The sequence below is a fragment of the Haemaphysalis longicornis genome, unplaced genomic scaffold, assembly GCF_048455015.1.
Source record: "Haemaphysalis longicornis isolate Haplotype H1 unplaced genomic scaffold, Haemaphysalis longicornis Haplotype H1 scaffold_8, whole genome shotgun sequence".
Taxonomy (NCBI): domain Eukaryota; kingdom Metazoa; phylum Arthropoda; class Arachnida; order Ixodida; family Ixodidae; genus Haemaphysalis; species Haemaphysalis longicornis.
Window position 1 is genome coordinate 162,678,998 of NW_027526445.1, and position 26,011 is coordinate 162,705,008.

The window sequence follows — 26,011 nt, forward strand, 5'->3', positions numbered from 1 at the left end:
TGGCCTTGCCCTTTCGCGGTGTACGTAGCTGCAGTTGCAATGGTATCGGCGGCGAACTCGCAGCAGCGCAGGGAGAATCGTGCGCTCGTTCCCTTTGGTGCACCGCGCACTGTTTATCCAAAAAGCGCGGTCTCAGATGTGGGCCCGCTGGTGCCGGGTCTTATTTTGAGGCGGTTTTAATTCCTACTACCGGCGGCATGTGAAAAAAAAGACATTTTAAACCGACACAGAACCCGTGCACAAAACGCGCCGGACCGGATTGCTTTATCAGTGGCGATGAACGAGAAGGCGCAGAGCAAACCAACGCCGCACTCGAGCAGCGAGCATCCGTGTTCTGATAGTCGTAAAATGTTCAGGCACTCCGGCACTCCGCTAGCAGATCAGCCGCCGAGTCATTTCGGAAAACATTTTACAGATGGCGCCGTATGCATTATTAGCATGTCGCAACGCAAAACTGATGAGACGTTCTACTAAAACTCCCCGCGCGATGTTTACGTAGCGGGACGCAAAAATTTAGCGTTTAGCGTATGCAAAGGCACAAACGCTGTACTAAAACTCTCTATTAGCAGCAAAATAGCGTGCGTACGTGAGGCTGCTTGCGTTTACAAAGCTGCACGCCGAGCGCTTACGTTTCAAACCTAGTGACATCGTTTAAATACACTCGCAAGCACAGTGTAACGTAGTCACATATCAACCGTATGCTCAGGCGACAAGCAAGAGCTTATTTTATGTGGGACGGAGATTGCGCATAAAGGCCCGTTCGCACTTGCGACGAAAGCGAGCGAAAGCGATGGGAATTTCGTCGCTTTGTCGCGCGACGATTGTGTTTGTCGAACTGTCGGGAGAAATTTTATTCGCGCGACAGAATTCCCGTCGCTTTCGCTCGCTTTCGTCGCAAGCGGGATTGGAAAGTTCTGCCCCTGCCGTCTGCTACGCAGCGCGGAGGCAACCGCGCGATCTGCTCGGGCCGGACGAACGCGCACACTCCCGCACGGCAGCGCCCCAAGCGGCAGCCGGCCGCGTACATCGCTCCCGGCGCCCGCCTGGGGCCCGCCCTCGGCACACTAGCAACACTAGCCAGTATATTTCAGGCACAATAATGGAGGAAAGATCTTTTGCTTCCGATGAACCAAGTTCTTTGCCCCTGTGTTTTTAAATACGTGAAGTGGTTAGCACGTCGCCCTCACGCAGCTCTGTATCGTCGTAGCATCGCTGACTGTCCGAACGAAGCTTGCAGCTAAGCCAATGCAGCGACCGAAGCTGTGTGTGTGTGTGCATCGCCTCCTATGTGTAGCGTTCGTTTCGCGATGAAATGCGACGTTGTACTTCTGCGGGTGGATAGTGCTTCCCATGGTCTGGATTATCTTTCTCGAACGACGAACGACTCAACCTCGCATGGGGTATGTGTAGTGTGCCTGGCTAAAAGCCTTCTCGCTTGCGTGCCAGAGTTCAGTGACTTGCTGTTCGTCCCCGCAAACAAGGCGCGAGGTGAGTGCCGAATTTACGACGGGCAGGAGGAAGCAACCGATCGTCTGTCAATCGCGGTTCAGACTTGCAACGCATGTTGTGACGTTGTGTTCGTTCGAAACGCATCTCTGGTTTGTTTTGAAGTTGAATAAAATGTATCCGTCAAACCCGGGCATTCGGCTCAGGGCGTTCTCTGCGATTGCACGAAAGAAGTGCCACGGGGCTTCAACGCTTTCTTTAGGGAAGGTACTCAGGTAAGAGAATATCCATGTCGTGTTACGGCCGTGTTGCATTCAATACGAACGGTTAAGCGTTTGTTTACACTTGTTTCGTTTGTCGTAAAATGTCCAAGCACTCCACTCCGCTGGCAGATCAGCCGGCGAGCCGACGCTGAGCAGACGACTCATCTTTTTGCCGGAAGTGCGTGAAAAAGCCGCCCAATAGCAGGATGTCTAGCTCATGACGAACATATGGGAATCGATGATGTAGACATGTGAAGATGGCGGCGTCCAAAAACACGAAGGAAAGGGTGAGAAAAAAGCGACAAACTTTGCAACAAAAGTGTGAGCTTTCCGCTGCGCGTAAAAGAGTAATACTTGGCACAGCTGACGTTGACGACCCAATCTAACGATTGCGCTAGTTCATTTAGTGTGCTCAAAATGCCTTTCAGGGCCCCTTTAAGTTGGGTACGACGTAAACGGACGAGAAATATATGAAACATCGCGAGATTTTTGCTGCTATGCCTGGAGACACATGCGAAACAAAGAAAGTCTTTGGAGAGGATACATTTTATTGCAGTAAAAATGCATCCCTCATTTCGCGAAAATAAGTGCCCGTCCGTCCGCAATTACGTTCGTACACACTTCGTGACCTCTACTCGTGTTAAGACAATGAATCTATATAAAATATGCGGTGAATTCTCGTTAAAACGCAATCGCTTTAATCGAATTCTTGTTTTACTGGACGTTTCCCAGTGTATCTACTGCGATGATAAAGAATAAGTCATCCTCAATTTTAACGAAGTGTCGCTTATAACGAAATCAGTTGCCTGTAACGAGGGTTTACTTTAGACGGATATGACGCGCTGCCACTTCCCCTGGGAGCAATACCGCGATCCCTCTACCTCAAGAGGGGAGGGACAACCTCTGTAGTCCCCTAGGTACCTCAATCATTGGATTTACGATGAGTGCGTGCGTTTGCATGCGTAAACGAATGCACCGGCCCCTCATACCCTTGCCAACCATTTGGAAGGGCGATTTAAAGGGACCCTGCAACACTTCTTTCAATTTTTTTCGAGATCCTAAACGCTTTCAAAACGTTCTCAACCTACAAATCAGGTACTTAGATTGGGGGATCGCAAAGTGCCTGAGCCATAAATTACATCTCTACGCCCATAAGATGACTTGGAAACTTGTTCGAAACATATTTTTCTCTTTTCCGGTCTTGGTGTTCTTCGACCGCTGGAATTACGTCGTTACAGGGTGTAGCAGCTATTGGCCAGCTATCCTGCCGTTGAAGCAATGAACGCACCCGGTAGCCATGTTAAGAAGACAGCCACAAAAGCAAAGCAGAAATGGATCATTACCGTACTACAGTTGTCCACTGCTTTTCGGGAAATTCGTCAATTTCCCCAAGGTTCACCAAAGTCAAACAATGCACAGTACGGCTACGGCATAGCGTGGATGCATCAATGTTTCTACTGCTTATAGCATGAGCGTCGGCAGGACTTTGTCTTGAGGGAGGGCGAGAAAATCGCGCAGTGCCGCTCCGTGCTGGTGATAACTATAGCTTTCGCAGTGGTTCCAGACGCGAAGGAAAGAGTGAAAGCGCTTAACGGAAGTGTTGCAAAGATTCTGTCAAGCTTGACTTCATTTTTTTTCTTTTTTTGCAGCATACCCCGGGTGGCCTATACATGATCGGTGGCGGAGACGGGCGGAACAGGTTGCAATGGAGCACACGCTGCTCGCGATAGCTGCGCGGACAGACGCCTCTTGCACGCGACAAGATTCATCGGCTATACATAGGCAAGGGCCATGCGTCTTCCACGACGACGTCCACGGGACCGACACAGCACGTCGTCGCCTTTGCTCGATTCGACAGTCGTCTTTGCTCAGCTGTCACGTGTGCTTGCACCAGCTCCAAGGTGTGCGCCAAAGATCCGGCACCAGTCTCCTACTGCACACACGCTCTCGGAGGAATGACTCCGTCCCGTTTACTTCGACGTCGGGAAAGTGTCGCGGCAACTGTGCAAACGTAGGAGGCCCCGGGGAGAAGGCTCCTTGACGACGGATGCCGCTCGCGCTGTGCACACAAGTCGCGGCGCCAAGAACGCGCCGGGAAAGATACCGGCCCACGACGACGCCACTGCGTCGCAGATGTCGCGCCGCCGCCATCGTAATCACCTTAACGCATATTTTACCATCATCATAATTGGCAGCTGTTCCCCCGTGCAACCGGCTTGTCACATTATTGCGCGTGTGTGAGTGCGAGAGAGAGAGAGAGAGAGAGAGAGAGAGAGAGAGAGAGAGAGAGAGAGAGAGAGAGAGCGTGCCTGTGTGTACGTGTGCGTGTATGTATGTATGTATGTATGTATGTATGTATGTATGTATGTATGTATGTATGTATGTATGTATGTATGTATGTATGTATGTATGTATGTACGTATGTATGTATGTATGTATGTATGTATGTATGTATGTATGTATGTATGTATGTATGTATGTATGTATGTATGTATGTGCATGCATGCATGCATGTGTGTATGCCAAAAATTCCGGCATTTCGTTGGTTAAGGTTGGTGGCGGTTTATCAGTGTACTTCCGTGATGATTCACGTGCGTTTGCTAACTTCTTACAACCAATTACGATTAGCACAATTTGGATGATTGCCGTACTACAGTTGTCCACTTTACGGGAAATTCGTCAATTTTCCCAAGGTTCGCCAAAGTCGATGATGATGGTTTAAGTTTAATGGCGCAAGGCCGACATGGGCAAAGAGCGCCAAATACAAAGTTATTTGATAAAGAGGGAAATCGGATAAAATCAGTTAAATACTATGAGCACGTCTGGTGTAAAGGGCCAGGGTGAAGAACGTGAGTGGTTAAAAGATAAATACGGTGGCTGGTGTATAGGACCAGGGGTAAAACTATGGGTGATAAGAGATGAGTTGTAAGAAATGAACTTCAGATAGGAACCTTAAGGTTCGCTGAACAGAGAACATGCCTTCATCTCCTAAGAAGTATGACGGGTGTGGTGGAATATGTCGTGTGTGTAGTTGTGGGAAGTGCTTTCGTCGTGTAATGTCGAGTGCCTTACATTGTATGAGGATGTGGATCACGGATAGGGCCTTTCCGCACCTGCTGCACAGAGGTCTTGGAGACCCCGTGAGAAGGTGCGAGTGCGTTGCATGAGTGTGCCCTATCCGTAATCTAGCCAAGGCGACTTCAGTGTATCTATTACGTGTGTCGGTGGTGTATGGTCCCAAGTGTGGTTTTATTACGTGTAACTTGTTGTCTGTTTGTTCACTCCAGTGTGTTTGCCATGTTTTGCGAAGTTGTTGTCTGATGTGTGGTTTCACGTCGGTGTAGGGTAATGTGGTTATGTCTACTGTATTCGAGAGTGTAGCAGCAGCAGCCATTCGGTCCGCTGCTTCGTTCCCGGCTATACCACTGTGGCCAGGGACCCAGCAAAGAACCAGTTCAAATTTGCGTACATACACCGACATAATACCCTTGACTATTAGATTTACAACGTGATTTTTTGAGGACTTTGTTGACGACAACGCCCGCACGACACTGAGGGAGTCTGTATATATAATGGATTGTGGGATGTGACTTTGAAGGATATGATTAACAACAAGAAGTACACCATAAGCCTCTGCCGTAAAGATACTGGTATTACTGTTAAGAGTTCTAGTGACATTAAGGCCGGGCCCATGCGCCGCGCAGGACACGGTTCGCCAAAGTCAAACAATGCACAGTACGGCATAGCGTGAACGCATCAATGTTTCTACTACTTATAGCATGAGCGTCGGCAGGACTTTGTCTTGATGGGGGCGGGACGAAACATGCAGTGTATAAGTGTATTCTTGGCGCCTCGCCGTTTTGCCAAAGGAGATGGAACCATTGGGTGTTCCAGGTATACAGCTTTGCTGTAAAAGTCTCTTGTTTTTGAATTTTCTGATGGAGGCGAAAAGCAAGAACGCCCGTGTGTACGAGATTTCGGCGCTCGTTAAAGATCCCCAGGTGGTCAAAATGAATCCGGAGCCCTCCACTACGGCGCGCCTCATCGCCTGCGTTGCGTCGGCGCGTTAAACCCCACAATCAATCAATCAATCAATCAAATCTTGTTTTTGAAGCACGAAGCTCTGTAACGAGAGGTGTAAACGAGTGTCCCGGTGTACTGGTACCGTGACTGCATAAGACGACGATTACGACGACGACAGGAGACGCCAACAGCCCCAGCCCCTAAAAAATGTCTGTCGAGGCTTGAATGGAGCCGAGCCAAATGATGAAGCCTAGATTTTCCAAATAAAACAAAGTTGTATTTGGTCTTCATGACCCCTTTCAGAAAAGTGTTTCTATTTTAGCGATATTAAAAGCCCCCTGACGGCTGACGCAGCGAGAGTCAACTGTTTCGCACGCACTAATAAGCCGAACGATATTACGCCGGGTGCTGAGAAGGCCCACACACGAGGGAATTATGTCACCAATTAGTGGCAGAGACACGCAATTTACTGCAGATTGCGGATGAAATTAGTCCACGGAGGAATGGTTGCCTAACTTCCTCGTTGCACAGGAGGCGTTGCCGCAAACAATACAACATTCACCACCTATACACAGGCTTGACTTGTGGTGCACTGGCAGGTGTCCTTGGAACGGCGAGCCCTGGTCGTGCAAACTGAACGTTATCGCTCCCTGGCACATTATTGGCGCGGATAAAGCGTGCGAAACCAATAATGCGTGAACGCCATGGTGTGCGAAGGCGAGATCAAACATCGAACGCAGGTTTGGCGACGTGTCAAGGTCCTTTTTGCAATAAAGATTAGTGGGACTCGCCAGTCGCGGAGCGCAGGTGCCTTGAATAACGGGCGAGTCAACCAAGGCAAGATTGACGGTGAGATTCATGGGTGACAGTTCTTTGTTATGAATTTGGCACTGCTTTCCTGACGAGGTATTCTACTTCGCATGCGAAATATCTAAATCAGTGCAATGTCCGCACCTTTCGGGCTCCTTAAACGGGCAGTAAACGCAACTTAGGCCCTTGTTTTATTTAAAACAACTGGCTTCGATAACTTTGTCGGCTACACTCCTGCCCCGAAGGACGTTGTTTTCACACAAAGAAGAAAGATCACGAATACTAACAAACTTTCAAATTTACCGCTAAGCAACATCAGTAGTGACGTAATTGGAGATACAAAATAAAAACCAGAGTAATAAACGTGTTAACTATATACGCTGGCATGAAAGCAATGGGATTAATCCACTCTCTATTCCCGAAACCATGCATGCTTATTATAAAAGGTAGCCTTCGTCGGCGACTGCCAATCACACCAGCTAGTCCCAGTGACGTCATGGACAGTGCGGTAAAGAGGCTGCCGACACGCAACTTCAATCCATATATGTTTTCCGTATCACGTAGTTTATTGCTTCGAAGTTTCCGCTAAAATCGGCATTATTGCAACTCTGACACGGTCCTCATTCGAATGAACCGAACTTCTGTTTTGCTCTCATAATCTCTTTCACTAGAGGGACGCGTTTCAGAAGTACTGGACATAGGGTGCCTCGATGCCAGCGCCGCCGTACAGGGTCGAGACACCCTTTGAACGGTCCCGTGCCGCCGCTATTGGGTCAAAGTCCTCGACGCGCTGTTCTCTTCGTTTCCCACAAGACGCAGCAAAGCGAAACATAAGATGATTCAAACTGCTGCAGTAAACCGCGATGCGGCGATAATTTTAGCGCGGCTGTGATACAACGACTTGCTGCGGCGGCGAGCGAGTGACCCAAAATGGCGGCGCCGACGTATACGTGTCTCCAACCTTTACGGCGGACGCGCGTGAATCGAGGCACCCTAACCGGGCAATAGACAATGCGCCGCCTGGCGGCACTACACATTGTTCCTGAAATCGTAAACACGGAATAACCGATTGGGTGTGCACCATGGTTTAAGTACAGACATGGTGAGTAATTGACGTAAACTCCATTACGTAAAGTCTACACGTCCCCCCCCCACCCAAGAATCATGTGAATTGTGTAATCACTCATAATCGTAACATACCCTAACCAACCAACATGTCTATGCCCTGTTCAGCAAGCAAGCGATAACAAAATATCGCTTTGAGAGCGTGTTTTGAAAACAAAATAAAAACAAAACGCACCAGTAGTGAATTGTATTAACGTCGCTAATAGCGAGTATTCATTTAGCCAGTACGGAGTTCTTTCGAAGCATCTATCCTCCGCACCCCCGCGCACTATAGGTGTTACCGAAAGTTCGCTTAACCACGTCACCATGGTATTACGGCGGAATGTGAAATAGTATCCGCACTGAATATGCGAAGCAATTACGCCAGGCGTTGCCTCAATACAACAGAAAATACAAAGCTTTGATTTAAAGTACTTATCTCTGTAGTATGCACATTTTACACACGAAGTGCGTTTTGTAAGATTCTGCTCGCATTCCGTTTTTATTACTCTACGCTGACCGATAACAACTGGTTATTATGCGTGGTATGAATAACGGTGGACGAGCAGCAGCACATTTTACAAACTCGTGTATCACATATCATTGTTTTTATTGTTTTTTTTACTGCTTCAGCTAAAAATAGTCAAATGATACTGCCAAACACCTGTTTGCGGAACATCCGGAATGCGTCATAGGGGCGTTGCCGCATTTCCCACTATTTTTTTACAATGGCATATTTATTCATTCGTTTAGTAATTTTAATTTTGTGGGGTATAGTTGAAGGTGCAGCCGACTTACCCTCTGAAAGCGGGCGTCACAGCCACATGAGTCACTAGTCTCGGAAAGACCTCCACTGGTGCAGCCTGCGCCAAGCAAGATACGGGAGTTGATGAGCACACAGGACGCTACACGACAAACCAATAAACAAGCAAAAAAAAAAAAAAAAAAACGAACAAAAAGTGGCAGTCCCTCGATTTATTCTGCAGTTGACTTTATTTATTTCCCTGATGAAGGACCTCCCCCTCGTTTAACAGGGCTGCGCCTCCTACTGCCGTTAGTTTTGTCGCATTATACGAGATATCTCAAGGTCAGAGCAAAAAAAAAAGTGTGCATACGTGGCTCGTGCGCACACCGGTCACGACATGTCATCATCGTGACCCGCCACGCGGCCAGCGAAAACATAACAATCCTCCTTCTCGTAACAGGTAGCCCCGGATTATCTTCCTCCTTCGGTTACATGTCGCATTGGAGGGCGACCTTGAGAGACCCCTGCGTCGGCACGAGTGGTACAGAAACCCAAAGAAGGACAGAAGCGAACCCACGCATGCCAACTGTGTTTAAAAGACGATTAGTGATTACCCGTTACCAAAGTTGGGTTCCTTCCCGGCCGCGGTGGCTGTTATTCTGATAGAGGAGAAAAGCAAAAACGCCCGGGTGTACGAGATTTCGGCGCACGTTAAAGATCCCCAGGTGACTTTTTAGACTTTTTAATCACACTACTCACACAAACGGAGCATCGTTCTTTTTGTTGTTTTTCTCTTTTCTTTTATTTCCTCTCTTTCTTCCTCTCTCTTCTCCCCTGTAATCTGTCGGGCCTTTTCTTTCCCCCTTTCCCCCTTCCCCCGCCGAGTAGCATGTCGGTGTCGAAATTCCGGCAAACATCTCAGCTTCCTCTTCTAATAAAGAGCTCTCCCTCTCTCTCTCTCTCTCTCTCTCTCTCTCTCTCTCTCTCTCTCTCTCTCTCTCTCTCTCTCTCTCTCTCTCTCTCTCTCTCTCTCTCTCTCTCTCTCTCTCTCTCTCTCTCTCTCAATCAATCAACCATGTAGCTACCGACGGTAACCTGCTATCAGCACGACCAACGCTTATTGTGCACCGCGCGCCTGCGAAGGGCGGTGCCCGCCATCCCGTCATTTTCTCCTGTTTTGCTGGCCGCACAGAGGTCGGTTGCCTGCGTACGCGTGCATTCCGCAGTTTCTGTTTCAGTTCCGCGTTTCATTTCAGTGCGCATGCGTGCATCCATCCTTCGTTCAGTGGGGAGCAATAAAAGTGCGCACTGAAGTGCAATTGTACAGGTGCCGTCATAAGTAACTGAAATAAGGATGTGTGAATACCACAGAATATTTGTCTTACTGCCTTTATAACATCCATTACCTGTTTACATTAAGCTTTTTCTGTTAGGGAGGGCTCCTTTAAATGCCCACCAATGCAGCCAGGCAGTTTCCGGAAAAATAAATTCGTGTAAATTTACGAGACCGTGTTCTAATTACTTTCGACTGCCCCTGTACAGATAGGGACAAATGAAATTCGAACCCAAAAATGTTAACTAGAACCCGCAAGATTGAAAAATACTGTTCGCGAAGTCCAATAATCGCGCGCTGTTGGTATTTTTGGCAAGCCAGATTTGCAAACTTCGTTACAGTATGGCTAAGGCACACGTCAATTTGACTTGAATGGAAAGAAATCGCACTAGTTGCGGGTTCTGGTTCATATTTTCGTGATTGCTTTCATTTGTCCGTGACTTCACTTCGTGGATATTATAAATAAACATCGACGACCATTAGCCGAGAACTTTCGTCATTACCGGCAGGACAAAAAATTGCAGCCATGCATTTAACACACTCCCTCTGAATTTTCGTCCTTGAAAAGAACATGAAAAGAAGAAGACACAGCGCACATCTGTAATGCGTAACATTCTTTGCCAAGTACCCCCACAGCCCCAACTTTCTGACGCTCTGCGCTTGCACAAAAATGCTCTAAAACACATTTAACCGTTATAATGCTTGGTCGAACGGAATCTTGCAAAAAATATACAATAAAAGGCAAAAAAATAAAGAATTTAACGTACGAAATAAAAAATACGGATCTTATACACTTCCTTCAAAGAACGACGCCGAAAATAAAAAGAAATCCCGGAAAAGAACAGCGAAAACTCGAATAGAAAAATCACGAAAACGGACCAACCTCGCTCTGCGCCTTGCATCTGCAGAAAAATGCGCAACTGGCGAAGCTAAGGCACTCAGTCGCCATAGTGGTGTAGATGCATAGAAAAGATACAAAAGAAAGCTTTAAAACAATAAAACACCCCAAGGTATTTGGCTGCTCGTAGTTAAATCTGGTTGCAAAGAACTCACAATGAAGACAAGGGGCGTAAGAATTATACGATTTCGTTGACAATTCTTTCAGTTGCTCCAGATTTCCCCAGCTTATATTCAAATTTTAGGTTGGCGTGCTCCAGGGCAGCCACTCGTTCCTAACCTATTCCCTTTCGACTCCATTACGATGAACCCTTTCTCGCATGCACCGACCTCCTCAAGAGCTGCGGTCTCGACTTTCAAACAGTACACTGTACAGCACCTTCAAGCAACACCCGCTGTAAATATCATATCGCTCAAATGAGGTTTTTGTTGTTGTTTAAATGGCGATTGCACGAATCGCCTAGCAGCGGCGCGCCAGACAGACTGTCGAAGAGGTTTGCAGACCGCACACGTGAACTCCGTCTCCTAACCGCTTTTACGCTTCCTTTACAGCTATCTTTTAGGTCAGTAGTTTCAAGAAAAGACATGCACACCGCGCTGGCGACTGCACCTTGCCATCGCTGAAGCGTGCGGTCAGAGAAGCAGACCTTATGGCTACATCGAATGAGTAAATTCTTAATGACATAATATGTGCATTTCCATCGCACTTCTAAGCAACAAAAAAAAAAATGAGGGAAGGTGGGAGGACGTAGCTATGTATATATTAGTTCGATGAACTGGTAATTTCAATAATTGAATGATCGCGGGTGTTGACTTCGATTACATCTCCTCTGCATGCCCATCTCTAGAAGTACCTTAAGCCTGGTTGAACTCAGTGAGTTTATCACAAGTGAACCGGTTGAGCAAATGTGGCAGAAACAGCACCGAAGCCAAACAAACAAAAAATCCCCGATAGTAACACTCATACCTCGGTCTCTAGCGAGTCTTACGCGAGTAAAGGGCCGAAAATTGGCGCCCGTCCGCGAAAAGGGGCGTAGAAACAAATGAAATTTAACTATCGGTATAATGATTACAAAGTAAGTTTGAGACGCACTTCCGGGGAAGAAAGTGGCAGGGGACGGCTTGCGAAAGACCACGGGCACTCGAAGCATGTTGCGGAGTTTGGGCGTCAATTTCCCGCCCGTTGGATTTGGCGTTCGGTAAACGTGACTGCAATAATAATTAAAGAGTACCGCGGTACGTAAATTCATATAGCTTGTAGATATTTTGAAGTTGTATTGTTATTCCGGTATTCAGCTAATCTTCTGAGCAGTAATAAGTTTGTTTCACCCTGTGACCGCACAAAACGCACGCCTCCACACGCAACAAAACGGGTCCGCATGAGGAATAGAATCAGTATCCAGAGACTGTCTTAGGAGTCGGCAGTACAGCTAGCCAACCTTGGGATGATGAATAAGTTCAGTACTTTCGGGGGCGAAAAATGTAATTCGTGGCGACGGATATAGAAGCAAAGTCATTGCCGCAGGATATCTCTGCCTTCTTTAGAGAAATGGGAGAGAAGGCAAACGAAAAGGCCGAAAGGTTAGCCAAACAACAATTTGCAACCCTTGGTGAAAGATGGGAAAGAACAAAAAGCAAATGTTAATCTGAGGAGCACCCAAGAAGTCCAGTGGACGTCAAGAACTAAAGAGCGGCTTTGATTGCCTTTCCCAATGATGACAGCGAGCACGGCCGTTATAAAAGTCTTTTAGCCTAATTGAACGGACGACTGTGCAAATCCCTGCACGACGCGAGACCGGTGACGGTGTTAATTTGAGCCAGCAAGGCGATAGCCCACAGCATGCTCAATTGTCGAGAGAACGTTGAAGGCTTTGCATGAGCTTTTGGCTGCCATTCCGATGAGGAAGCGGGGTTAATGCCAGTCCCTACCACAGGCGACTCGAGAGAGCTGTTTCAAATCTCCGCAACGCTGGAGAAAGTTGGCGCGAGGAGGCAGGTACACCCAGACGTATAGGCTTGAGTGGTGGTGGGGCTTTCACGCAGCCAGCTACGCTCTGGGATCCGCCATGGCAAGAACGAGCAGCGCAAACGCAACGATAATTGCCGAGTAACCGACCCGCAGTGAGTCGGATGCCATTGAATTGATCGAAAGACCGCGCGGACGAGTAAACAATCGAATTAAAATTTTCGCCAAGAATGCACTTTCCTACACTACAAGCATCCCCGCCGCCATCTTGACCCCGTTAAGATTACGCCCATAGCAGGACCAAGAAGCAAGAAAAAAAAAAAAAGAAGTACGCTCACATGGTTCTTCGACGACGCTGAGCCGGCTCTTTGCACCGATCGCGGCCAGTAGGTTCTCGCGAGCACACAAGAAAAATACTATCTTACTCGCCGGAAGCTCAAAGCTCGAGACGAAATCCCCAGGAAAGACTCGAGGGACCCACCCTCGCAACCAGGAACTTGCCCCTCGCCGAGACGACCGCGGGCAGGAAGAGCTCCTTCGATCTCTACTCGCCGCCTCAAGAACGGGCGTTACTCGACCAAGTGCAACTCTTTCGTGTGACGCACTGCCGCATATAGAACGACGGATCCTGTTCCTGAAACCGTATTCGCCCGGAAAGAAAAAGATACAACCTAGTCGTACAAATGTGACAGCCATGCAAATGCATGGGCAGTCTGTTTCGACTACCACAGTTAGAAAATTCAAATTGAAATTCGAGTTGTGCGGGTAAATTTGGCCAAGTGTTTTTTGGCTCATTTTTATTTTTTATACATTTTTATTTTTTTAAAACCAACATCGAATCGGCTTTTTTTCTGAAACTGTTTTTGGCCTAGTGCCTATTTTATTTATTTTAAATTGGTTTAAACCTGCCATAGCTTTGTTGGTGCGGATTTTGTCCTCGAATTTATTAATGTTTTTTCTTTAAGTGTACATTAGAGAACAGGAATTAAATTGGATTAAATGGATCTTCGAAACCGGCCGGAATCCCGTGCACGCGGCGTTCTGGTTTTGTGTCTCCGCCGGAAAAAAAAAAAAAATACGGTGGTTGTTGAACTCGCGACCGGGTGACACTAGGGTGTCCAGGGTGTTGTCTCTGTACGCAAACAACTTTGCGTGCGTTATCAGAGAACACGCGATTGCATTCTTTGCGCCTGTGCTATTTTATTTAAAGGCGCAGATGATTCATGACAACAAAGAGAATTTAGAAGAAATACAAAATTGCCAAACCTGTCGCCTTTCCACACCTCTGTAATAGACGCCATTATTGTAAGTACAGTACGTTCTTCCATGTTACCTCTTCCGTTATACTGTATTGTTACGTGTACTGTTACACATTGTATTGTTTTATGCTATGTTGCTTCCCTTCAATTTGTGTTTTTGCTTCTGCCGCCTGTACGCAGTCAACAATACAAAAAAAAATGCCGAGCCCGCGTACGCTCGCGCGTGCCACGCCGTAACCACCCAACGTCCCCGGCGCACGTTCGTCAAGTCACGCATACCCACTTAGGATGATTGGCCAAGATTGGCAAAAAAATGCCAGCGTTCGCTGTAATCATCGCAACACTTGCTCGGAACGAGAAAGACTCCAGCGTTCGCCTTCATCGTGGCAACACTTGCTCTTAACGAGAAAGACACGTCATGGCGTATGCCCCTCGAAGGTGATGTCCAATAATTACCACTTCCAAAAAAATGAAGGAAGCTCACTCTTATGGCAATAACGATGGAGTAAAGGTCGTTTCGGCAGCGTAGAAGAAACAAATCGACCTGCAATCGTGCACTTAAACCGTCGCGATGGTCATGAAGGTTGCTTGCTTACAGCTTCGCTATCTTCAAGTCATACACGTTCGTTTGAGGTTCCTTCATTTTTTTTTCCCGAGACAATGCGCAAGGCAAGGTAAGGAGTTGATGGTTTGGGGGCGAAGGGACAACATCTCTCCTCCTCCTCCTCCTCCTCCTCCTCCTCCTCCTCCTCCTCCTCCTCCTCCTCCTCCTCCTCCTCCTCCTCCTCATCCTCATCATCATCATAATCATAATCATCATTATAATCAGCATCATCATAATCATCATCATCATGCTTGAGTGCACTGCAGGACAAAGGGCACTCCAACTTTCCTCAATCCCTTACTGTCTGGCGATGCTTCCCAATACCCACACCTGCCCCATACCTGGCATACCCCATACCTGCCATATATTTGCCACATACCTGTCTGCCTGCCATACACCGCACACTTGCCTGCCACATACCACATACATGCCATATACCTGCCACATACCTGCCATACCCCATATACCATACCTGCAATACCCCATAACTGCCATACCCATTTATAAGCCTATTTATACTCGGTAAACGGTCGCCAAGCAAGTGCGAAGTACATGCCTCAATTTATCGCAGAGCTATAGTGCTCACAGATGCAAAGGAGAACTAAGAAATTTCTTTTTCGCGATCTCATTTTTATTTTTGCACTCTCCCACCTGGTGGTCAACCAAACAACTTAGACTGCTCTAATAAACGTTTATTCCTCCTCCTCATCAACCTTCTCGTACAAGGGAAAGGAAGCGCAGCTTGTTGGGGTCGTTGGCACTAAAGTAATTCATCCACGACTAAATAGCGGATCGTCCATATATCCCCAGGCAGGAGGGACCCGTTTCGAGTGCACATGCGATCGAGGGCGCAGACGTTCCGAGATACGCGCGCTATTGCGAGAAGCATGAGCGGCTGGGATTCAGTCGCAGCCACATGTCGCCCTCCTCCCGCTGCATACACCACGAGACAAAGTGCTGCTGAATGTCTCCGCAGCTGCATCGACGGCCATTCCGCACGTCATTAGCGTGTATAACAGCAGTTGTTGCAACGACGAGCAGTCAGACGCGACCGCCTCAACATACAACGCGAGCGCTAACGCGCGCACCCACAAACACTCAAAGAAATTGCACGCACATGTGGGCACTCTTGTGCGTAGGGTAACCACGGGTGTTTTGTGCTTTTAAACAAATCCTCATCTTTCTTTTATGTATGCGCACTACGTGGTACAACACGACGAGCATGCGCCGCTGTTAACGACTTTTGTTTGTGTAGTAACTACGGCACATGCGCAATATAGACACGTATGCATCTATTTTAGAAACTTCGTAGTTTTCAGAAAGGTCTTCGAGAGTTTTTTTTTTTTTTTTTTGCCAGTGAAGTCAGTTCGGGCCCACAATACCTACAAAAACGGTGGCTGTATGACCAGAGAGTAGTAGCATACACTGATATAGCGAACACTTATATAGCGAATTATCGGCTACGGCGAACTAAATACAAACTTGGGTTGGTCATGCTTTATTTCAATGACACTTATTCTTTTATAACGAAACTGAAACCATGAGAGCCACGCGATATCGGATATAACGAAGAAATATTTGACCAGGAGGCGGAGAAGCTACTTGAAAAAAAAAAAATAATAATCGTAGTCCGAAACTGCAGAAGTAATAAGGCCCTTTTGTTCGGGGACAGTGTGAAAAACTTCGTCCTGCTCAGTGCTATAAATAGACGAAGATCGCATCCTTAATCAAATAAATAAGGATGCAGGCCTGTGTTATCAAGTGAACTGTGTTCTGTTGTAATTTCACGTACTCGTGCTCAGGTTCATTGCGCTTGAAATGCAACAAGGAGAACGGTAAAGGTTACCTTGTTTATAGCGGGTTCGAAGCCTTAAAAAATACATTTTTGTAAAAGTATTTTTTGCGCAAGCCAGATTTTGATTTGTTAAAGCCGATTTTTACTTCTACTGTTACAACGAATATCGGATATAACGAACTAATTCGCTGTCCCGATACTACTTCGTTTAATGAGGTTCGACTGTACTATTAATTAAAACAGACCAAGCAGTGCCGACTCCCCATCCGCTTTCTGGAGAGGTCACCTTATGACGTCACAAAATCTTGTTTGAGCGATTGGTGGTCGCCGACCAAAGAAAACGGCAAGAAGCATGACTGGGCGATTGTAGTGGGGCGTCTAGTTGCGTTTGGTCGTCTTACTTGAATGCTAACGTGAAGTCTACACAATGACGACTGCGTTTTTAGTGCTGGGACGCGGTATTCTCGTGTTTGTCCGTTTTGAAAACGTCCGTTTTGCGTGCGTTTCATTGTGACGTATACTTCCATTTCTAGGCAGGCTTTGGGTCGACTTTTGCGCAACTGTTCTTGTAAACGCATTTTAAACGACTACACCTATTCTAAATTATCTTTTACGGGTTTATTGTTCCGCCAGCGAACAAACAACAAGGCGACGAAAAATCGTCTGCTCCCAATCGTCTGCTCCGAGAAGCCGCGGCTCACAGCTCCGCCGTGCTTGCATGGCGTCACATCCGGGTATTCGCTTTTAGCCAATCAGGGCCTGCTCAAAATGGACCCTTTTGAAACGGACACAAAACGGACAAAGCACGAGAACACCGCCCCTGGGCTCTACCGCGTCGCTCCTTCCTATATTCCATCACTGTAGCGCGAAATTTGAATTTTTTAAAATCCTTTTTGCGTTGTTTCAACCAAGGAAACGTCTTTCGTGGCTGAAATGGAGCTGAACGAGTCAACGAATGGAACAAGGTTCTATTTTGGCTTCATGGACACTCTAAATAACAGCAGCGAATGCGCGTTGCCGAGTGGCGTGCACGTGACAAATAGAAAAAAAAATCATTCTCCAATCCATTCCACCCTGTGCCCAAGGAGTGATAAAGCGTTTACAGCGTTTTAGTTCCTTGTTTAGGTTATCTGGTGTGCGTTGCGGGGAACACCGAAGGGCAAAGGAAATTCCGGTGCGCGGGCGGGTACGTGCCCGAGCATGAGGCGATATTGCTCCCGGATTGCTCCCAGACAATTACCGCTGTCTATTGTTAATTCCGCGAAAATATACCGAAAAGATAAGGACTTATTTTTGCCACCGAAAGCGGAAAAACAAAGGGTTCACCAGCCATTTCGTTTACGGGAAAAATAAAACGCCTGAAGCAGATACTCTGAAGGTCATCCCGCTAAGCCAGAATACGGTATACATGAAACGTGAGGCAACAAGCTCCTTTTAAATGCGTCTTTTCCTTTAATAAAGCGAAGGAACAAGACAAGCCCGGAGAGGCTTCGCATCGTTGTTTGCACCGCTTTCTTTGAGCCGTCATCTTTCCGTATGCAGTCGACGTGGTGCATCAATGTATCAATGTTCTCCACTCAACTATAGCTATATAATTATAACAGTAACCCGGGCCGTGCACGTATACCACCCGTAAACGACTGCCTATACGACACGGGGCGACGAATTCTTGCATTAACATAAAGGCGATGTTAATTACACTCTAAGAAGTCTCCGTAGGTGGTATTCACGGCAGTGCTCCGAAACGACCAATTGAATTGATCAGGTGTGCAAATTTGGCGAATGACGAAGCTCTGCTCTAACATATGATATGACAACATGCAAGGCTTCAGGGATTTATACACACACCCCTAATACCCCCCCCCCCCAACACCCCCCCAGAAGAACTTCGACACCCCCAAAAAAGATTCCACAACCACAAGCACCCTGCCTAGGAATTTATACACCCCCCCCCCCCCTAACATCCCACCGACACCCCCCAAAATCGAAATTCTGCATTAACCCCTGCAAGGCTTGAACGGCACTTTGCATGGGAACGGCACGGAACAAACGAGAAGGTGCAAATGGGAACGGGTTCGAATGGGAACAGGCGAAATGGGAAAGGGCGAAAAGGGAAGGGCGTTTTGCGCCGGGTTGAAACAGGAGGGAACAAGCGGGAAGGACGAAATGGGAATGGGTTCAAACGGGAACCTCCCCTTTGCATTGCACGATTCCCAGACTCCCTTTTACACTCAATTTGAACGTAATTCGTGGAATTTACTCACTAAGCCACTTGGATTCGTCATTCCACAGCACTGCGGTGAAAACGCCCTACGGGGACCTCTTAGAGTGTGCTTTAGTACTTGAAAGTCTGCTCGATGGTACAGTTGACGGCTATGTTTACCAAAACAGGTTCATTTCGTGAGTTTGCGCTGACACTGTTCCCAGTGCTGGAGGTTTGGGGGTCGGCCAGGACAGGGACCCGTTTGCGCGAATGTGACGCCGCAGGTGGACTTGACGAAATGTCGTGAAAGCCCACACTTTCTTCATGTTCTGTAAGGCGGAGTAGCATCGCGAACTCTACAGCTTTGCTAAAACGACCGTGGCAGGGTCCAGAAGAAGCTAGTGCGGCACAGCGCAAGCCCGGAAACAAAGCTTGCATTTGCGCAGAGCACAGGAGTTGTACACATGGGCGTGTTTGTTTGTTTGAATTTGTGTTTGCATGTGCGTGAGTGTGTGTCTGTGTGCGTGTGTGCATATGTGTTTGTGTGTATCCTTTCGTCTTTGTGCGTGTAGGTGGGGCACGTGCGTTTGTGTGTTTGCGTACGTGTTCTTGAATGTCTGTCTGTCTGCGTGTGCTTGTGTGCGTGTGTGCGCGTGTTTAAAAGGCGAATGTCAGCTTGTTTGAGCGACGCTACCACCACTTTTTCGAAGTTCTCACGGCAGCGTATATCTACATCTCTTCTGTTTACTTATATGTGTTCTCTCTTTCCGAACATTAGTAATTAAGCCTACCCGCACATTGGAGGAAGAAAAGCGAAAAACTACTCGGCACAACGGCGAAACCTGGCTGTATATATCACAGCGCTTTCAAAAGTGAGCGTCACCAGCCGGTTGTCACTGCCGAGTTTTTTCGTGCATGGTCGCAGGTGTGAAGGACAGAGTTTCTATCGCGCTGGGAGCGCGTACTCGAATCACGTGCCCAACATGCGCGGTAGTGAGGTTCCCTGCGGGTCGAATCCGCGGTTTCTCTCATCGACACTGCATTCCTGACATAATGAAGTTTCTTTTTCAGAAAAAAGAAAATCTCTGCCAACAGTTTCGGCTAACGACGTCTTAATAGGTTGCCCTACACCTGCCGTCAGACGGGCGGTGTTTAGAAAGCCATCACGCTCCGATACGGGGACCTTGTAGGCCATCAAAAATGTATATATACAAAGGGTGAAAGTTGCGCTCCGCATGCGGCCAACAATTCACACTTTACAACTTTCGCAACAACTTCCCAACAGATGTGCAATGTTGTTATTATTACTCCACCAATATGCGACCATTCGGGTCATAGTCGCTGGCTACATACGCGTTGCCAATAAACTACATAGGGAATACGGTGCCTTTAACGCCGAAATCCCTCGCTATTCGTTGCTATTGTAACTCGAATCGCCCGTGATTGCAGGGATATGAATCATGAACTGATACGTCGCGTAACATCCCCTTCAATTGCCGCTCGAACTGCGGCGTAGTCATCGTCAGGTGAGAACGAGACTTATACGGCTCGTCCACCAGCGGGGTCGGAGAGGTGTTTGCTACACGACGGTTCCGTATAGTGCGGAAGTTTTTCAAGCGAAGCTTGTATTGGCGAACTCGCGCCGCCGTCGGTGTTGCTGTTGGCGGCGTACACCAAAACCCTCCTCACCCACGGCTGTCGGCGGAAACCCCTTCCAGGCCGCAGCCAGCGGCACCGTGGGACCGAGGCTACCACTGCACTTAGTCCGCGTTTTAAATGCAGAGCATTTCAGTAACTCACGATGTCACCCGCGTTGACGTACGTAGTCGTAGTCCGCACCCATCCCCCTACACTATATAAAAAAAAATACTATCCGGCGCCTGGTTTCGATCCCTCGACCCTGCGGGCGGAACGCAATGCACATGGTGCTCTACCCACTGCGCCACAAAGCCGACACAGAATGGGAGGCTACGAACGCGCTTATATCCTTGACTCATTCAAACTACGTCAAGAAGCTGCTGATACAACGCATTCACTACCATCAACTCCCCAAACACTAAACGTGAACGCAATACACCCACCCCCTATGCGACGCATTTACTCGAGTCCCCCTCGCGGGGAGATGGGCCCAATTTTTTTACCAGAATAACGGGAAAAAATTAATCTGGCAAAATTAAAGTAAACAGAAACCGGCTAGCAGTGTCCCTTATGAACTTAGACGGAGCTAATTGACAAGGAGAACAAAATATCATGCGTATAAAAGGGCCCATTTAACGACAACAATTGAAAATTTGAAACACCGGCACCAAGCCGCCGCGGCGTGCCTCGCAACGAAGACCGCCCATGGCGCCACGCGAACGAGCCCATAAGTAAACAGGGGCCAAGCACTCGTCCACGCCACGTCCCCCGCAGAAAAAAGGGCTGAGTTTGGATTGGTCGAGGGTTGGGCTGTGGTTGGTCAAACGTTCGGATTTGCTTCGATAAGGATTTCACAAGGAAATCGTTTACGGTTTCAAAGGGTTGGACAAGCTTATCGTGCGCACTTGTTCTCGGTAGAGGAGAGGTTGTTTTTTTTTTCGACTGCTCGTGGGCGACCCGACGCTGATAAGTCGACGACACCTCCCCCCTCCCTCCCCTCTCCCCCTGCTACTGCCTTTCCCGGTCACGTGCTCCCATGAAAAAGAAATAACGGTGCAAGGCCTCACCTTCGCGTCAAAGCCGAGCTGCCCAAGCCTGCAGACGTCTGTGGCTTTCGTCCAGAGCCTGAGCTTCGGCAAGTTCAAATTCCGTAAGGGTTAAACTTCACCCAACTTTCAGTTGATTTTTGGTTTGGTTATTGCTAACGCTGGTATGCACTGCACCAGATGTATCGAACCATTAAGACCACGTTGAGACCACCTGCACGCATGAAATTGTTCCTCCTGCAGAGGTGGCTGAGTGACAAAGAAGTTGCGCTGGTGACCCCAAAAACGCGGGTTCGAACCCGGCCGCGGCGACCATTCTTCCCACAGAGGAGAAAAAGAATGACGAAGCTTGCACTACTGGTGCAAGGCTGGAGAAACAGCAGAGCTGGGGGTCGACCTAGCTTCTTCCGGTTTTGCTATGTTTTGCTAGATTTTGCTGGGCTTTGCTAAGTATTGTTAGGGTTCGCGATGTTCTTGCTAGGCTAGGCTAAATGTCGAGGGGCGAGGTCAAGTTTAGCGGATCCCAGTGGGGAAGAAGCTAGGTCGACCCTCAGCTACGCTGTTACTCCAGCCTTGCACAATTAGTGCAAGCTGCGCCATTTTTTTTTGCGTTGTAGTAGCCCGAGAAAGACTATCACCTTAAAAATGGTATAGCAATGGGTGCGCATACGCATATGCCCCTTGTGCTCAGGCTCGAACAGGTGCGAAAGCCGGCTTCATTGTTATAATACCCTATCTGCGGTGGTGCACCCTTTACAGGCGGCGCAGTTTTTCTTGTTGGTAATTTTTTTGCTAACTCCACCGGACTAAGCTAAAGCTTAAACTGCTCCGCTGTTAAGACGAAAACGTCTAAGCGTTTAGATTTAGGCCACATTTAGCATAACGAGGCGGTCCGAATTGACCAGTAGCCCATACGGCGCGCCTAGGAGCCTCGGTGTGACTTCGGCGCGTTAAACACCCCAAAGTTTCATAAAAACAAATAGTTAGGGGTATAGTTAAGATTCCTGTTATAATGTCGGAACGCGTCGGCATCCCTTCTCATTGATTTTACAGCGAAGCTGTGTATGGATAGTTTCGAAAAATTTTCGCGACCGCGGACAGAGTCGCGTCGACGACAAAGAATTTTGAAATATTGCGGCAAAGCCAACTTTCTAGGGACTACTCTGTAGCTCTCAATCTAATGTAGGTATCTTGAAATAAAAATCATACTGAAATTGACTGGTAACGACTCTAATGTTACGCCGAAGTTAATTCACTCGTCATAATTAGTTAGTTCCCATGGGGAAGTTGTAAACGTTACAGATTTACCGTTTGCTGTCAATACAGTAAAAACTCGTTGATTCGAACTCGAAGGGGACCATAAAATTGTTCGAATTAAGCGGAGTTCGAAATAACGGGCGGGCGCTCGGATGAATGGACATCGCGCCTCACGGTGCGGGCAGAACACAAAGAAGCCACCTCTGGACTCGTTATTGCGAATTAGGCCCTACTACCCATTTATGGCGGGTGATTTCGTAGATAATGTTCATGGCGCTCGAACAGCGAACGGCGCCGGTGGTGCGGCGCCCGCTGCGGAAGCGAAGTAAGCTGTCGCAGCAGCGTAGCGCGCACGCCACGCGGTTGTTTCCTTGTTTAGCGTCTCTAGTAAATTTGGGTTTGGTTTGGATTTGCAACACATTGTAATCACTCTGGGCCGACTACTTCTGCGAGGAGCGATAGAAACCAGGGGATCCCAGTTAGAATTAACCGTTCTGGCTACCGACGCGTTCGAATTTTCGAAAGTTTTCCCCCATTGAAATATGCAGGGCTGTGCCGGGACCACGGCGTCAGTTCGAATTAACCGTAAGTTCGTATTAACCGAGTTCGAATTAACGAGCTTTTACTGTAGATGGCCGTCAACGGACGAAGTATGGTTGCAGAAAACGGCTCTAAGTCTTGGTTTATGGATAATAAGTACAGAAAAAGAAATTGACTTGGCCTGGCCACGTAGCGAGACGAAACGACAGCAGGTGGACCTCGAGGGTAGCAGAGTGGATACCAAGAGACGGATATAGAAGAAAAGGAAGGCCAATAACCCGATGTAGGAAAGACATGAGGAAATTCAGGTGCAACGAATGCACTCTAGCTGCGCAGGACACAGGCGTTTTGATGTCAATCGTCGTACAGTGGTCCTAAGTAGGCTGTTGTTGTTGATGATGATGACATGATGACCCCGAAACAAACGATATGACAGTTTGCCGCTAAGACGACTCCAACGTTACGTCGAGTTTCATAATTACTTGTCATAATTACTTAGTTCACGGTCTTGCAGCTTGACGTACAATGAGTTAGAAGTTGTTTGGCGAGTCATGGCCATTGGGAAATTTGTTACGGCAGGTTTGGTTGTTACTTCAACTAAACGGTGTTTGATTAAGGATGAACTCAGCAAAGCCAGTGCTGACCTCTGCATGCGAAAACAAAAGCTAGTCATGTCAGACGCCGAAGAAAGCGAACTCTGGTTTCTAGAACCACAAAATCATCATCATCTTACGCCCATGTCAACTTTAAAGCCCTTCCGAAGCTTCTGACGTCAGCTACAACTTTGTTGGCGCGAGCTATACATCGTAAGCCACGAACAAAGCGAAACTTGAGCGAAATTATCAGCTGCCGCTTGCACCACCAAGCGCAATATAAGTTGCGAGTGAGCCTGCCTCGGTCGAAAGCTCATGTGCAATTAAGGGGTGGGGGAAATTAAATGTGTGTTACACCTACACCGCATATATGGTGGCAACGAGCTGCCTGCCGGAGCCATGACATGAGCATTCAAGTTCCACAAGTCATGAACCATAATTCTACTCTGTGAAAGTGTATGACCAGTAAAGCTGAGTTGGGAGGGAATGTTGAACGAAGGTGCGAACCTATTTATTGTTTTGATTGGTGTTCGTGGTAACGAAAGGTACGCCCACACATTTATTGTTTAGTCTTTCTAGTTTTACATGAATTCGCGTGCACAACTCACGCCGGCCCGAGTAGCCGGACGAGACCTGAAAAGCGAAAAGCGTGACTATGGGCGTGCCCGCCCTCACGGGAGTGCGGATAGAGAATAAACCATAGGCACGCCAGCGCTTGGAACCACGACAAAGACACGGCCAACGCCGGTCGCACAAAGGTAAGTCCTTGGGGAACCATTTAGTTAAAGAAGTAAAAGCAAGCAGTCACACACCCACACAAACCAACCAACCAACAAACAACCAACCAACCAACCAAACAAACAAACAAACAAACAAACAAACAAACAAACAAACAAACAAACAAACAAACAAACAAACAAACAAACAAACAAACGAACAAACAAACAAACAAACAAACGAACAAACAAACAAACAAACAAACAAACAAACAACCAACCAACCAACCAACCAACCAAACAAACAAACAAACAAACAAACGCGAGCACACGAAAGCCGCGCCAATATATGGAAGACATCGCGCTTCGGACGCATGGAGTCCCAGGAATATTTGCTTGCACATGCACATGAAGAATCCACGAATATCCAGCCATGAAAAGCTTTGCCGTGAAACACCGAAAAACATCGCCATGGGGAGGTCGGAATGGATATAAGGTCATGGAGTGGATATAAGGTCATGGATATATAATGGATATAAGGTCATGAAATGAATATAAAACGGTGGGCGCAGGGTGCGCGGCCTTTTACAGCGAAGCTGTTAGCCTCTAGTCGGGCGGAAAATTTCGTGTCGTAAACAAAAAACCCAAGCAGGAGCCAGCAGTTCTCGCCTAAGCAGTCCAGCCCATGCGTCAGGCTAATCAGTTGTACAGCATAGAGCTCAGTATTCGTTTTAAAAAACCACAAAACAAGCATCGAAACCGACCGAATTGTGGATGATAATGCGCCTGTGAACAATAACCCCCATTGTGTCCCTGGTAAAGATTATATCTGCAGAATATGTTTGAAGGCTAGGCAGGACTAGTGTCACTAAACAGAACAGTGCTTGCCAAAGACGCCGAGCGCACGCCTGGCCAGGCTGTAGGCAGGACCCAGCATTTGCCGCCAGAGAAGCCGAGCACAAGGGACAAGCCCGCCGAGACGACGAGAAACATTTCGTACCCTCCCCCATCAGCGTTTGTAGTGGTTTGCAACGGCTTCGTTGGACGTCCACTTACGCAGGGCGGGATGGCGACCATTTTTTTTAAAGCGAAGCTTTCTATGCGTCATTGATGGCATCCGGCGCACGGCAAAACAAAATTCAGGAAAGCCAACCGTGCGCAAGCGCCTCAAAAAAATAAAAAAAAAAAAAAAAAAGACACTTCCCATAGTCGGAACGGAACCTGGGTCAGCCGCGTTATGAAGCCGAAGTATATCTGATTGCGCTATTCCGAAACGGTCGAAGCAGTACGGATGTTAAAGTGAAGCTTTCTTTGCTTCAGTGGTGGCGACCCCGCACGAAAGTCAACTTTCTCTGACGATGATGATGATGGTCTCGGGATAAGAAAGATCGTTGAAACGCGATGCTTTCTCTGGCCGAAAGCCAATGTCTTCAAAGTCGAAAACACAGAAACAGTAAACGCTCGTTAATTCATCATCATGAGCATCATCATTATCACTAGCCTACTTACGCCCACTGCAGGGCAAAGGCCTCTCCCATTAATCTCCAATTACCCCGGTCCTGTGCTCACTGCGACCAATTTAACCCCGAAAACTTGTTTATCTCATCTGCCGACCTAACTTTCTGCCGCCCCCTGCAACGCTTGCCTTCTCTAGAGATCCACTCTGTTACCCCTAATGACCAACGGTTATCTTGCCTCCGCATGACATGCCCCGCCCTCGTCCATTTCTTCTTCTTAATTTCGACTAATATGTCCTTAACACACGTTCGTTCC

The 26,011-nt window shown here is 47.7% G+C and overlaps 1 protein-coding gene across 1 annotated transcript in view; it reads right to left on the bottom strand.

Annotated features, from left to right (window-relative positions):
• The window catches only part of Pros (homeobox protein prospero), a 211,335-nt gene that overhangs the window by 126,444 nt on the left and 58,880 nt on the right, over positions 1-26,011 (bottom strand). The window contains exon 2 of the mRNA XM_077681151.1: positions 8,445-8,509. The gene's annotated coding sequence lies outside the window, so the exon portion shown is untranslated. The remainder of the gene's footprint in view (positions 1-8,444; positions 8,510-26,011) is intronic.